We start from the raw sequence: 13964 nt of genomic DNA, 5'->3' as shown, positions 1-13964 counted from the left end.
TCATCCAGTGCTGCACTGAGGTTTCTTAATTCTGAGCCATGGGGAAAGCAAATGCATTGTCAAATGATCTGCGGGAAAAGGTAGTTGAACTGCATACAACAAGAAAGGGATATAAAAAGATAATAGTTTTATGGCATTTTTATTATTATTTTTTTTTTCACTCTAATGGCGACGATCTGCGATTTTAATCGGGACTGCGACATTATGGCGCACACATCGGACAATTTTTGGGACCACTGGCATTTATACAGCGATCGGTGCTATAAAAATGCATTGATTACTGTAAAAATGTCACTGGCAGGGAAGGAGTTAACACTGGGGGGGGCAATCAAGGGGTTAAATGTGCTCCCTGGGAGGTGATTCTAACTGAAGGGGGGGGAGGGGACTGTGTAGGGGAAGAGATAGATCGCTGTTCATACTCTGTATGAACAGACTGTCACTTCTCCCTTCAGAGAACCGGAAACTGTGGTGGGCACTCGCATTGGCTCCGGAGGTGAGCAGCGGGCGTGCCCCTAGTGGCCACAGGGCGAAGCGACACAACGTCATTTCGCCCAGCCATGCCATTCTGCCGCAGTACAACTGCGGCGGCTGGTCAGCAAGTGGTTAATATATTTATTTTTAGACGTTTTTTCATTATTATACATAAGCGCAAAACTTTTTTTTTTTTTTTTTTTTAATGTTATAGGGTTGGTGCGCGAGGATGCTCAGGAATCCATTATATCTGAGTTTGAGGAAGAGAGCAAGTAAATCACCAGACGGTGAGTTTCTGTCCACAAGAGAATCTGGTTTGCTTCCTTCAAGGCAGCTGAGTGCCTCGCCTCACCTTGATGGCGGATATATGACACAGTAGTGATAATGTCTGACTGCACCCAAATTGTGCGTGCCTTTAACAGGGGTTCCAGTGCTGGAGAGATAGTTTGACAGCTATAAGATATTGATGGAGAGTTTGGCCTCCTCCGTTGGCCATGTTCCCTGAACAGTCAAGGATTGAAAGACTCTTTCCCAGCCTGAAAGACACGTTGTCTGTTGTAAGACCCTTCCAATACTAAAGAAGGAAAGATCTTCCCTCTGTTAAGGGGCTGAATGTCAGCCGATTCAATAAAAACTGGCTGAAATTCGGCTCCCAATGGCTGAGAGCACTGACCGGAGTGTTCTGGCGAGGGGGTGGGGCATCCCCCTGTCAGTACAGCGATCTCCGCCGCTGAGCTGTCGTGTTCTAATGCCAGATTGTTAATACAATGGGAGCCGTCAGTATTTTTCTTTTAACCTGCTAGGTTGAATAAAAAAAAAAAAGAAGAGATAAATATTGGTGTGTACCAGGCTTTAGAGCTGAAGAGCTGATCCACTACTAGGACAAGAACTTTCTTGTTTGGTAGAATAGGAGCATGTCTAGATCCCGTAAAAAAAGACTGCTTTTCCAATGCTGACAGAATATTTAGCTGGAGAGTTATTGATGGAATTGGGCAAAAGGTATTGCCTCAAAAAAAGAAACCACCACTGGACCCTGAACTCATATGGCAAATCTCACTGAGATTTCTTTTGGATCTCAGTTATCGAGTGTGAGTTCTTAGAGAAGGAACTTACTTTTCGGGAAGAAGTAACTTTTTCTGGGATAAATGCAGGATCCGACCAAAGTATTCTAGGCACACGGAAGGCTGGAGAGCAGATTTCTAAATTGATCTCCCTGCCAAAAGGCCCAAAGAAGCTGAATTGTCTTTTGGACATTTGCAAAGGGGAGGAGTCCATCAGGAGAAAGTCATCTGGAAAGCTTGCCACCTGGATGATCAGAGTTCTGAGAAGGGCAAGCAAGGGTGCTAAGATCTTTGTGAACACCCTGAGAACAGAGGACGGGATGAGAGGTAATACACATACACTGGAAGGGTCTTCTGCCACGGCAAAGTATAGAAATAGCTGATGAGGGGGGTAAATGAAAACATGCAGATCGGCATAGTGGATATTCACAGATGTGACGTGCTCCCCTTTTTTCAGAAAAGCAATTACAGACTTTGCAAACTTCCATAACTACATTTTTGTAACGTGGGAGGAATTTGTTGAGGGATTGTAAGTCTAGAATAGAACAGATAGCCTTCATTGGAGTTTTGGAACCATGAACAGGTTAGAGTAGAATCCTTTGAACCTGTCCTGTGGTGGCACTGGTACAATGTCTCCCTGGGACAAGAGGTGGCTCAGTGCCTTTTGCAGATCTGACTGCCCTTGGAAAGTTTTGGTTGATTTGAAAGAAAAAAGCGGTGAGTTGGTAGTCTTGAACTCTATCTTGCACCTTTTTTTACAAAATTGAACCCACAGGTCAGGGATGTTTGTGACCCAGAGAGATGACAACTGCAACATACATACTGCACTGAGTGAGAGTGCCCCTTCAAGGTGAAGAGGGCTTGATGGCCTTTGTGGGCCAAGCCTTGTGCTGATAGACAGGAATGAACTTAGGCTTTCAAGTTGAAGCCTAATTTGAGCATTGAGGTGCTTTAAGTTTTGAGAAGCTGGGAGCTCCTGAGGAGGGGGGCTTTGCTACATTCATCTAAGGAAGTAAAAATTTCCCACCTGTGACCTCTATGATGAAATAGTCAAGAGCCTTTAGGCTCCATTTACAACTAGGCGTTTTTGGGTGTTTTTCTGCTGTAAGCCTCAGCTCTAAAAATGCCCAACAAGACAAATCCCATTCATTTCAATGGCCCCTGTTCACACAGCGTTCTGTCGCCTGAAGCAAAACGCCCATCGCTCAAAAAAGCACAGGAGCAATAAAGTGTGGATCTGCCAGGTGCCTGGACTGATGCCCATCTCAGGCTCTCAGCCACGCTGAGAGCCTGAGATGGCAGCTCCCTGCCTGTCCACAGCTCAGCGCTCTAGTGAGGGAGCGGGGGGGGGGGGGGGGGGGGGGCAGAGCAGAAAGCTGCTGATTGACAGTCAGCAGCTCTCTGCTCGAGGAGCTGTGAGAACCGATCCATCGGTGGTGTTTGATCGCTCGGTTCTCAGTGCAGAGGCGCCGGGGGACAAATGCAGAAAAAAGAACAAAAAACCCCAAAAAAACACATACTTCTCTTTTAACAAACAGATATCTTCCTTGAAAAGACGTACGTGTGCAGCACCTTTTGTAGGCAATAATTCTAGGAGCAACCCAATCATCAGACTACACATTCCTTCTGTTAGACCCCTTTCACACTGGGACATTTTCAGGCGCTTTTACGCTAAAAATAGCGCCTGTAAAGTGCTTGAAAAATGCCTCATCTGCAGTCCCAGTGTGAAAGCAATCGGGCTTTCACACTGGAGTAGTGCGCTTGCAGGACGTTAGAAAAAGTCCTGCAAGCAGGAACTTTGGGGCGGTTTTGCGAGGGGTGAATACACCGCCCTGCTCATTGGAATGCATGGGCAGCGCTGCTGAAGCGCCTACAAAGCGCTTCAGCATCAGCACTACACAAGCACTTTTAACCCCTTTTAAGGGGTTAAAAAGCACCCCGCTCCAGCCCGAATAGCAACACCAAATCGCCACTTTAACAGCAGTAAAGCGCCGCTAAAACTAGCAGCGCTTTACCACTACCACCGCCCCAGTGTGAAAGGGTTCTTAATGGACAGAGAATGTTTGTAAGAATTTGTAGATCTCCTTGTGCCCATAGGGGCGTGATGAGTTGGGGGACAGTCCACCTGTACAATGCAGAGGTTTTTGCAGACAAAGACAATGAGTTTGTCAACGTTAGCAAGCATGTTGTGTGAAGTTTCCTCATCAATATAGTGACAGTGTGGGGGAGGAAAATCTTCTGCAGCTTCCTTCAACGTGGTCTCTACACCCTCTTCATTCCCCTGATTCAGCGTCCTCTAATACCGGAATGATGGAGGAGGAGGAGGAGGAGGAGATGGAGGAGAAGATGGAGATGGAGGAGGAGGAGGAGATGGAGATGGAGGAGGAGGAGGAGGAGGAGGAGATGGAGGAGGAGGAGGAGGAGGAGATGGATGAGAAGAATATGGAGATGGAGGAGGAGGAGATGGAGGAGGAGAAGATGGAGATGGAGGAGAAGATGGAGATGGAGATGGAGGAGAAGATGAAGATGGAGATGGAGGAGGAGATGGATGAGAAGAATATGGAGATGGAGGAGAAGATGGAGGAGGAGATGTAGGAGGAGATGGAGATGGAGGAGGAGATGGATATGGAGGAGGAGATGGATATGGAGGAGGAGATGGATATGGAGGAGGAGATGGATATGGAGGAGGAGATGGATATGGAGGAGGAGATGGATAAGGAGGAGGAGATGGATATAGAGGAGGAGATGGATATGGAGGAGGAGATGGATATGGAGGAGGAGATGGAGGAGGAGATGGATGAGAAGAATATGGAGATGGAGGAGAAGAATATGGAGATGGAGGAGAAGATGGAGATGGAGGAGAAGAATATGGAGATGGAGGAGAAGATGGAGATGGAGGAGAAGATGGAGGAGGAGGAGAAGATGGAGATGGAGATGGAGGAGGAGGAGAAGATAGAGATGGAGGAGGAGGAGGAGGAGAAGATAGAGATGGAGGAGGAGGAGGAGAAGATAGAGATGGAGGAGGAGGAGGAGGAGAAGAAGATGGAGGAGAAGATGGAGATGGAGGAGGAGAAGATGGAGGAGGAGAAGATGGAGGAGGAGGAGAAGATGGAGATGGAGGAAATGGAGATGGAGGAGAAGATGGAGATGGAGGAGAAGATAGAGATGGAGGAGAAGGAGAAGATGGAGATGGAGGAGGAGAAGATGGAGATGGAGGAGGAGAAGATGGACATGGAGGAGGAGAAGATGGACATGGAGGAGGAGAAGATGGACATGGAGGAGGAGAAGATGGACATGGAGGAGGAGAAGATGGACATGGAGGAGGAGAAGATGGACATGGAGGAGAAGATGGAGATGGGGGAGGACAAGATGGAGATGGGGGAGGACAAGATGGAGATGGAGGAGGACAAGATGGAGATGGAGGAGGACAAGATGGAGATGGAGGAGGACAAGATGGAGATGGAGGAGGACAAGATGGAGATGGAGGAGGACAAGATGGAGATGGAGGAGGACAAGATGGAGATGGAGGAGGACAAGATGGAGATGGAGGAGGACAAGATGGAGATGGAGGAGAAGAAGATGGAGATGGAGGAGAAGAAGATGGAGATGGAGGAGGAGAAGATGGAGATGGAGGAGGAGGAGGAGAAGATGGAGATGGAGGAGAAAATGGAGATGGAGGAGAAGATGGAGATGGAGGAGGAGGAGAAGATGGAGATGGAGGAGGAGAAGATGGAGATGGAGGAGGAGAAGATGGAGATGGAGGAGGAGATGGAGTGACTGCCCGTTTCTAAGCACTGGATAAAGATGGCTGAATTAGGGCTGTAAATCTGTCCTAGGAAGTGTGACATGGCGGCAGAGAATTCTGTCATGTAGACTGCTTGTTGCATACCTGATATAGAGCTGCAATTGGTTTAGGAGACCGGTGTTAAAACTGATCCCTTCCTTAGAAAGGGTCATCACTTCGATCTTGAGTGTTGTGTGGTCCTTCGGTACAATTGGCTCCCTTTTGCTTGGTCTCTGCCATAGCTACAAGTGAAGGTACTCGCTTGTGGGGTACTCTTGGAGTAGAGTGTTGGAGATAGGATAAGTATGTCTGGTCGGGGTACACAGTAACTGCAGCCAATCCATGTGGTGAAAGGGAGGAAGCACCCGAGTACCCTTTTTAAGGGCTCTAGGTGGAAATGGCATTAAACCAGTGATGTCATGAATAATCGGTCAATCTTCTGAGACTGAGCCGTTGAATTTTAGCGCCAAGTTTGGAAAGTTCATGCTATGAAGTCAGCGGATTCTAAATAAAGCCCCGTTGTGCACAGCAACTGTCAGAAGGTACAGGGTGACCCTCCTGTCGACAATGCTGAACTGTATATAGTCCAGGTGACACAGTGTCTATATCCCTGAAAGGGTCTTAAGGGACTGGGTTACATAGCAATGGACCCTGTGCCAAGTGCCAAGGCAAATGCCCCATGCAGGATCCAGTGATCAAAGCAACAACACAGCTTCAAGTCCTGGTACGGTTCCTATGGTTTTACCAAGGTTGCACTAATACAGACACACTGCTTCTCTACAGACAATAAAAAGGCATGGGGGGGGGGATAATCAATCAGCACAGACCCCCCTGTCAGGAGATCCACTGATCAGCTCTCCTCTATTTGTGTCTGTCAGACGTGAGCGATGACCTGTGATTAAGTCCTCATGCACACGGACGTTTTTACAGCTGCTTTTTTGAGTTTTTTTGCAGCTTAAAAAGGCCTGTCTATGTTAGTCTATGGCTTCATGCCCACCTAGGCGTTTTTGAGCTGCAAGTGGCATAGGCGTTTTTAAGCTGTAAAAAAAACCCAGGACCAGTGCGTTCTGAAAGACGTTTTTCAGCTGTAAAAACGCTCTAACGCTGAAAAACGCTCAAAAACGCTGAAAAAAGTTAAAAAAAGTCACTGCAAAGATACTGGCGTTTTCATAACGTTTTTTTAACAGCCTGTGTGCATGAGGGCTAAGAACAAAGGGTTCCCCTGAGGTGGGATTTTAAAGGCATTACCATAGAAAATACATAATAGGTAAAAAAGAATAAATTTTTATTACAAAATACAAACACATGACAAAAAATATACCATATAAAATAATTGAATCAGATACAAATGATACATACAGACAATTGCATCAAGGATAATATGTATGAGATACAAAATATCACAACACAAAAACAGACCAACGTATTGAATGAGGGAAGTCTCACTAAACCGACGCGTTTCGGAAAATCCTTCATCAAGGTTTGATAAGTGAGAATTATCATCTATTGAATATTACAAAAGTAGAAGACAAATGGTTAACATCACATACATATGTGAGAAGATATACCCCCCACATCCCGTGAGGGTCTGTGTGAGAATAAACTCTCTTACCCAATGCAAGTGTTGTAAAAACATTCAAGACGTAGAATCAACTCTGCTGCGGCATCCCAGGCCATGTGCACGTAGCGAAAATCCAATTGTGGGTAGGTGAAACACTGTAGGTAATTGATATACGGAGTACAGTCCCCAAAAATTGCTGAAAAGTGCCACGCAGCAGAGTTGATTCTATGTCTTGAATGTTTTTACAACACTTGCATTGGGTAAGAGAGTTTATTCTCACACAGACCCTCACGGGATGTGGGGGGTATATCTTCTCACATATGTATGTGATGTTAACCATTTGTCTTCTACTTTTGTAATATTCAATAGATGATAATTCTCACTTATCAAACCTTGATGAAGGATTTTGCGAAACGCGTCGGTTTAGTGAGACTTCCCTCATTCAATACGTTGGTCTGTTTTTGTGTTGTGATATTTTGTATCTCATACATATTATCCTTGATGCAATTGTCTGTATGTATCATTTGTATCTGATTCAATTATTTTATATGGTATATTTTTTGTCATGTGTTTGTATTTTGTAATAAAAATTTATTCTTTTTTACCTATTATGTATTTTCTATGGTAATGCCTTTAAAATCCCACCTCAGGGGAACCCTTTGTTCTTTTTCTTTGTTATGGGATGTGGCATACCTTTTTTGGTTTGCTACTTCTGGTCAGAGCCCTCTCGATGACCTGTGATTGGACACAGCTGATCACATGGTAAAGAGTCTCCATCAGAGGCATTTTACCCAGATCGGAGACGCGGTGCGTCAGACTGACACACCGTGCCGGCTTGTTATCCCGATCACGTCATATGACGTCCAGTCAGGGTAACACAACCACTTCACTGATGTCATATCGCTATATGGCGGGCGGGAAGTGATTAAAGAGTTGGAAGTAAGAATAAAAGTAAAATAATAAAGTAGTGGAGCTGTTTCTTCCGGGAAGGAGAAGAGGTCCATCACCTTCAGACAATATAAAAAAGCTGAGGACTCGCGGGGGGCCGGGTAGGGTTATAGGAAAGGCGCCCGAGGGGGACGTGTCCTCTAAAGATGGTCAGTGTCCACTTAGTGCTCATCATGCACCCCCTGGTTATACGAAAGTCGATCTATTGGTAAAACCAGCCTGTCAGGTTTTTCCCGAACAATTAGTGATATAGCCGGCCACTCTAATCTTTGTGTTCTGTCAGCAGGGAAGGCTCCGCACCGTACAGAACACAATAACCCCAATGGGAGGATTCCCATATCAACACTGAGAACCCAGAAAAAACCCAAAAAAAACTGAAGCGCTCGCTGTACTAACTATGCAATGTTAGTACAGGGATCTTCCCGCTGTGCTGTTTTCTGACAGGGATACACCCCCCTCCCCCCCACCAGTCAGCAAAGTGGGGGAGGGGACATTAGAGTGTAAGCTCCTCTGTACAGAGACTGATGTGACTGTGGGGGGAGGGGACATTAGAGTGTAAGCTCCTCTGTACAGAGACTGATGTGACTGTGGGGGGAGGGGACATTAGAGTGTAAGCTCCTCTGTACAGAGACTGATGTGACTGTGGGGGAGGGGACATTAGAGTGTAAGCTCCTCTGTACAGAGACTGATGTGACTGTGGGGGGGAGGGGACATTAGAGTGTAAGCTCCTCTGTACAGAGACTGATGTGACTGTGGGGGGAGGGGACATTAGAGTGTAAGCTCCTCTGTACAGAGACTAATGTCCCCTCCCCCACAGTCACATCAGTCTCTGTACAGAGGAGCTTACACTCTAATGTCCCCTCCCCCCACAGTCACATCAGTCTCTGTACAGAGGAGCTTACACTCTAATGTCCCCTCCCCCACAGTCACATCAGAGTGTAAGCTCCTCTGTACAGAGACTGATGTGACTGTGGGGGGGGAGGGGACATTAGAGTGTAAGCTCCTCTAGTACAGAGACTGATGTGACTGTGGGGAGGGGACATTAGAGTGTAAGCTCCTCTGTACAGAGACTGATGTGACTGTGGGGGGAGGGGACATTAGAGTGTAAGCTCCTCTGTACAGAGACTGATGTGACTGTGGGGGGAGGGGACATTAGAGTGTAAGCTCCTCTGTACAGAGACTGATGTGACTGTGGGGGGGAGGGGACATTAGAGTGTAAGCTCCTCTGTACAGAGACTGATGTGACTGTGGGGGGGAGGGGACATTAGAGTGTAAGCTCCTCTGTACAGAGACTGATGTGACTGTGGGGGGAGGGGACATTAGAGTGTAAGCTCCTCTGTACAGAGACTGATGTGATGTGGGGGGAGGGGACATTAGAGTGTAAGCTCCTCTGTACAGAGACTGATGTGACTGTGGGGGGGGGAGGGGACATTAGAGTGTAAGCTCCTCTGTACAGAGACTGATGTGACTGTGGGGGGAGGGGACATTAGAGTGTAAGCTCCTCTGTACAGAGACTGATGTGACTGTGGGGGGGGGAGGGGACATTAGAGTGTAAGCTCCTCTGTACAGAGACTGATGTGACTGTGGGGGGAGGGGACATTAGAGTGTAAGCTCCTCTGTACAGAGACTGATGTGACTGTGGGGGAGGGGACATTAGAGTGTAAGCTCCTCTGTACAGAGACTGATGTGACTGTGGGGGGAGGGGACATTAGAGTGTAAGCTCCTCTGTACAGAGACTGATGTGACTGTGGGGGGAGGGGACATTAGAGTGTAAGCTCCTCTAGTACAGAGACTGATGTGACTGTGGGGAGGGGACATTAGAGTGTAAGCTCCTCTGTACAGAGACTGATGTGACTGTGGGGGGAGGGGACATTAGAGTGTAAGCTCCTCTGTACAGAGACTGATGTGACTGTGGGGGGAGGGGACATTAGAGTGTAAGCTCCTCTGTACAGAGACTGATGTGACTGTGGGGGGGAGGGGACATTAGAGTGTAAGCTCCTCTGTACAGAGACTGATGTGATGTGGGGGGAGGGGACATTAGAGTGTAAGCTCCTCTGTACAGAGACTGATGTGACTGTGGGGGGGAGGGGACATTAGAGTGTAAGCTCCTCTAGTACAGAGACTGATGTGACTGTGGGGAGGGGACATTAGAGTGTAAGCTCCTCTGTACAGAGAAGAGAGTGGGACATAGGGGACAGTGGCTGATGTTGGCCCCATAATGTTCGCACCCTAAAATAGGCTGGACTATACCGGTACAGATAAACGATGATAGACAATATGTATAAAAGAAATTTATTACAAAAGAAAATACATGGTATATATAATAAAATGCAAAAAACAGAGATTCAAGGTTCAACAAAGAATATCTGTAAATTACAAGGTATTGACTGGTCTGGGTCTCGACTAGTTTCGCGATATTATCGCTTCCTCAGGAGGACCAATCTATAAGACAAATAATATAATGCAATACAAGCAAAAAGATATACAGTACACTACAAGTAGTGATCATAAAAAGCAGCATGTAGAAAAGGGAAAAAGTAAAACATAATAGCTAGTTCGGCTTACCCTATAATTGGGTGATCGTGTGCGGCACCGGGCCGCCAAAAAACTCTCCCCCGCGGGCCGCGGCGGACAAGGGGGATAATGTAGAGCCCCCTAAATGAAAAGCATAGCATGAGTAGGGGGCCACAAAGATAGCTGATGAAGGGATACGATGGATTTAGCCATACACAAATAGAAGGGACGGAAGGGGGGAGGGAAAGAGAGGGCTAAGGGAAAAGGGGAGAGGGAACTGGGGGGGGGGGGGAGGGGGGAGAGGGGGGAATGGAAGGGGGGGGAAGGGGAAGAAAAGGGGGGGCGGGAAGGGGAGAGGGGAAGGGAGGGTAAGTGTAGTGAAGCAAGGAGAAGGAAAAGGGGGAGGGGGGGAGGGGGAAGGGAGGGGGGACGGGAAACAAAAGGAAACACCGGGGAGGGGGTGGTGGAGGGAGAAGGAGAGAAGGGGGCAAGGGACAGGGTGAAGAGGAACAGGCCATACACAGGGAAGGGAAGGATATGGGAAGGGGGGGAAAAAGGAAGTAGACAGGGGGGTTGCACTAGGCTAGTAAACAATTGAAGCGTGTAATGTAGCTCACCACAACGGTTGACCAGAGGGTAACAAAGGTGCTAGCCACGAGGAGACTTGCAATGGCGCGGGGGTCGGGTGGCCCATAATGAGCAGGGGAGCCAAACATTTCCAAACACTGGGGCATCGTGTAGGGTACAATGTGTGGAAGCCCACCACTAGGGGCAGATAACCACAGGGTTGCCTGGGAGTCTGTCAATAAAACAGTATCAAATGTAACATGAGATACAGGATAAAATCCATATGAAGGTATCTATAATAGATAGCATCGGGTAAAGGATAGTATCCGAGGTAAGAGAGCATACAACGTACCTATAGATGTACACCAGTGAGGTGTTGAAGGCCTCCTTTCCATCCCAGCCCCACGTCAGCAGTCTATCATGGAGAGAGCTCAGATGCTCACTCACAGGCCCGAGGGCCCATTAAGTGAGCTCCCCAACCCGGAGACGCCCACGACGCCGCCGGCCGGCAAGCGTCTGACGTCACCAGGTCAGTTTCTCCGCACTGCGCAGGTGCGCGACCCGCGCTACTGCGCAAGCGCGTTCAAGGCGAGCCCGTGGGTAAGGAACCCTGGGCTCGGCGAGAACAAGCAGGAGACGAACATAAGGGTGTCATCTCCTGCCAGGAGAAACACATGTCCGCCGCTAGGAAAGGCACAGGCAGCCATGGACCGCACACGGGACACCCAGGGATAGCCAATCAAAATAAACAAAACATTGGACATCATAACAAATATGATAATAAATACATAACAGTATGTGTAGAAAAAATAAGAGTGGCAGTAATTGCCACCCAATCCATTAGGGTGTTGGTAAACACAAACGGGACTTGGTCCCCATAGATGGCTCTAAAAACACTCTTCACTGCATCACCCTTATCATTTTACAACACACTCTTTACCTTCGTAATGGCACATTTCTGAACCCCCCCCCCCCCATACCCCCCTCCCCCCTTCTTGTTCCCCTTCCCATTCTCACCCCTACCACTCACCAACAGGAAGCCCCATTTCATTTATGTTCTTATCCCTCAACAAGGTCTCTTAGTAGCTAATGCTGCCCCCTTTTGTTTTTAGAGCCATCTATGGGGACCAAGTCCCGTTTGTGTTTACCAACACCCTAATGGATTGGGTGGCAATTACTGCCACTCTTATTTTTTCTACACATACTGTTATGTATTTATTATCATATTTGTTATGATGTCCAATGAGACTGATGTGACTGTGGGGGGAGGGGACATTAGAGTGTAAGCTCCTCTGTACAGACTGATGTGACTGTGGGGGGGGGGGGGACATTAGAGTGTAAGCTCCTCTGTACAGAGACTGTGACTGTGGGGGAGGGGACATTAGAGTGTAAGCTCCTCTGTACAGAGACTGATGTGACTGTGGGGGGAGGGGACATTAGAGTGTAAGCTCCTCTGTACAGAGACTGATGTGACTGTGGGGGGAGGGGACATTAGAGTGTAAGCTCCTCTGTACAGAGACTGATGTGACTGTGGGGGGAGGGGACATTAGAGTGTAAGCTCCTCTGTACAGAGACTGATGTGACTGTGGGGGAGGGGACATTAGAGTGTAAGCTCCTCTGTACAGAGACTGATGTGACTGTGGGGGGAGGGGACATTAGAGTGTAAGCTCCTCTGTATAGAGACTGATGTGACTGTGGGGGAGGGGACATTAGAGTGTAAGCTCCTCTGTACAGAGACTGATGTGACTGTGTGGGGGGAGGGGACATTAGAGTGTAAGCTCCTCTGTACAGAGACTGATGTGACTGTGGGGGGAGGGGACATTAGAGTGTAAGCTCCTCTGTACAGAGACTGATGTGACTGTGGGGGGAGGGGACATTACAGTGTAAGCTCCTCTGTACAGAGACTGATGTGATGTGGGGGGGAGGGGACATTAGAGTGTAAGCTCCTCTGTACAGAGACTGATGTGACTGTGGGGGAGGGGACATTAGAGTGTAAGCTCCTCTGTACAGAGACTGATGTGACTGTGGGGGGAGGGGACATTAGAGTGTAAGCTCCTCTGTACAGAGACTGATGTGACTGTGGGGGAGGGGACATTAGAGTGTAAGCTCCTCTGTATAGAGACTGATGTGACTGTGGGGGGGAGGGGACATTAGAGTGTAAGCTCCTCTGTACAGAGACTGATGTGACTGTGGGGGAGGGGACATTAGAGTGTAAGCTCCTCTGTACAGAGACTGATGTGATGTGGGGGGAGGGGACATTAGAGTGTAAGCTCCTCTGTACACAGACTGATGTGACTGTGGGGGGAGGGGACATTAGAGTGTAAGCTCCTCTGTATAGAGACTGATGTGACTGTGGGGGAGGGGACATTAAAGTGTAAGCTCCTCTGTACAGAGACTGATGTGGGGGGAGGGGACATTAGAGTGTAAGCTCCTCTGTACAGAGACTGATGTGACTGTGGGGGGAGGGGACATTAGAGTGTAAGCTCCTCTGTACAGAGACTGATGTGACTGTGGGGGAGGGGACATTAGAGTGTAAGCTCCTCTGTACAGAGACTGATGTGACTGTGGGGGAGGGGACATTAGAGTGTAAGCTCCCCTGTACAGAGACTGATGTGATTGGCTCAGTGTACAGCACTATGGTATATGTTGGCTCTCTAGAAGGATTAAAGATAAGATTGGAGTCTGCTGTGACTTCTCTGTGATGAGATATAAATCTATTTCCTCCCCTCACATTATTGATCACCTATAATCTGTATCATTCATCATTTCCTCCTCACCTCTCCACACACACAATGCCTTGTCCTCCTGTCTCTTCTCTAAACACTAGAGCACCAACCAGGTTTATCTGAGGCTCCGGCTGGCGGCCATTTTCCGTAGGACCAACCCCCATAATACAACAATATGATCTGGCTGCAGACTGGAGCTCCACTCTGGACAGGAAACACGTGCCCTCCACTTCCTCCAGCTCCACTCTGCACAGTCTGCAGCCACGCCCCTCTTGTGTATGATGGTGATATGGTCCTACAGAAAATGGCCGCCAGCCGGAGCCTCAGATAAA

The 13964-nt window shown here is 48.0% G+C and overlaps 2 protein-coding genes and 1 long non-coding RNA gene across 3 annotated transcripts in view; 1 reads left to right on the top strand and 2 right to left on the bottom strand.

The window, feature by feature from the left end:
• Positions 1–13964, top strand: part of LOC141122172 (E3 ubiquitin-protein ligase TRIM39-like) — a 154099-nt gene that overhangs the window by 52188 nt on the left and 87947 nt on the right. The window lies entirely within an intron of this gene.
• LOC141128793 (E3 ubiquitin/ISG15 ligase TRIM25-like) overlaps positions 1–13964 on the bottom strand; it is a 59646-nt gene that overhangs the window by 3160 nt on the left and 42522 nt on the right. The gene's annotated exons all lie outside the window — the stretch shown is intronic.
• LOC141122161 (uncharacterized) lies at positions 10134–13744 on the bottom strand. Its single transcript, XR_012240621.1, has 4 exons — positions 13684–13744; positions 10957–11138; positions 10391–10480; positions 10134–10267 (listed from the first exon to the last, which is right to left on the bottom strand). It is a non-coding gene; the product is annotated as an uncharacterized lncRNA (long non-coding RNA).

Source organism: Aquarana catesbeiana, linkage group LG01, assembly GCF_042186555.1.
Source record: "Aquarana catesbeiana isolate 2022-GZ linkage group LG01, ASM4218655v1, whole genome shotgun sequence".
Taxonomy (NCBI): domain Eukaryota; kingdom Metazoa; phylum Chordata; class Amphibia; order Anura; family Ranidae; genus Aquarana; species Aquarana catesbeiana.
The sequence above is the reverse complement of the archived record's forward strand: the minus strand, read 5'-3'. Positions and strand labels throughout refer to the sequence as shown.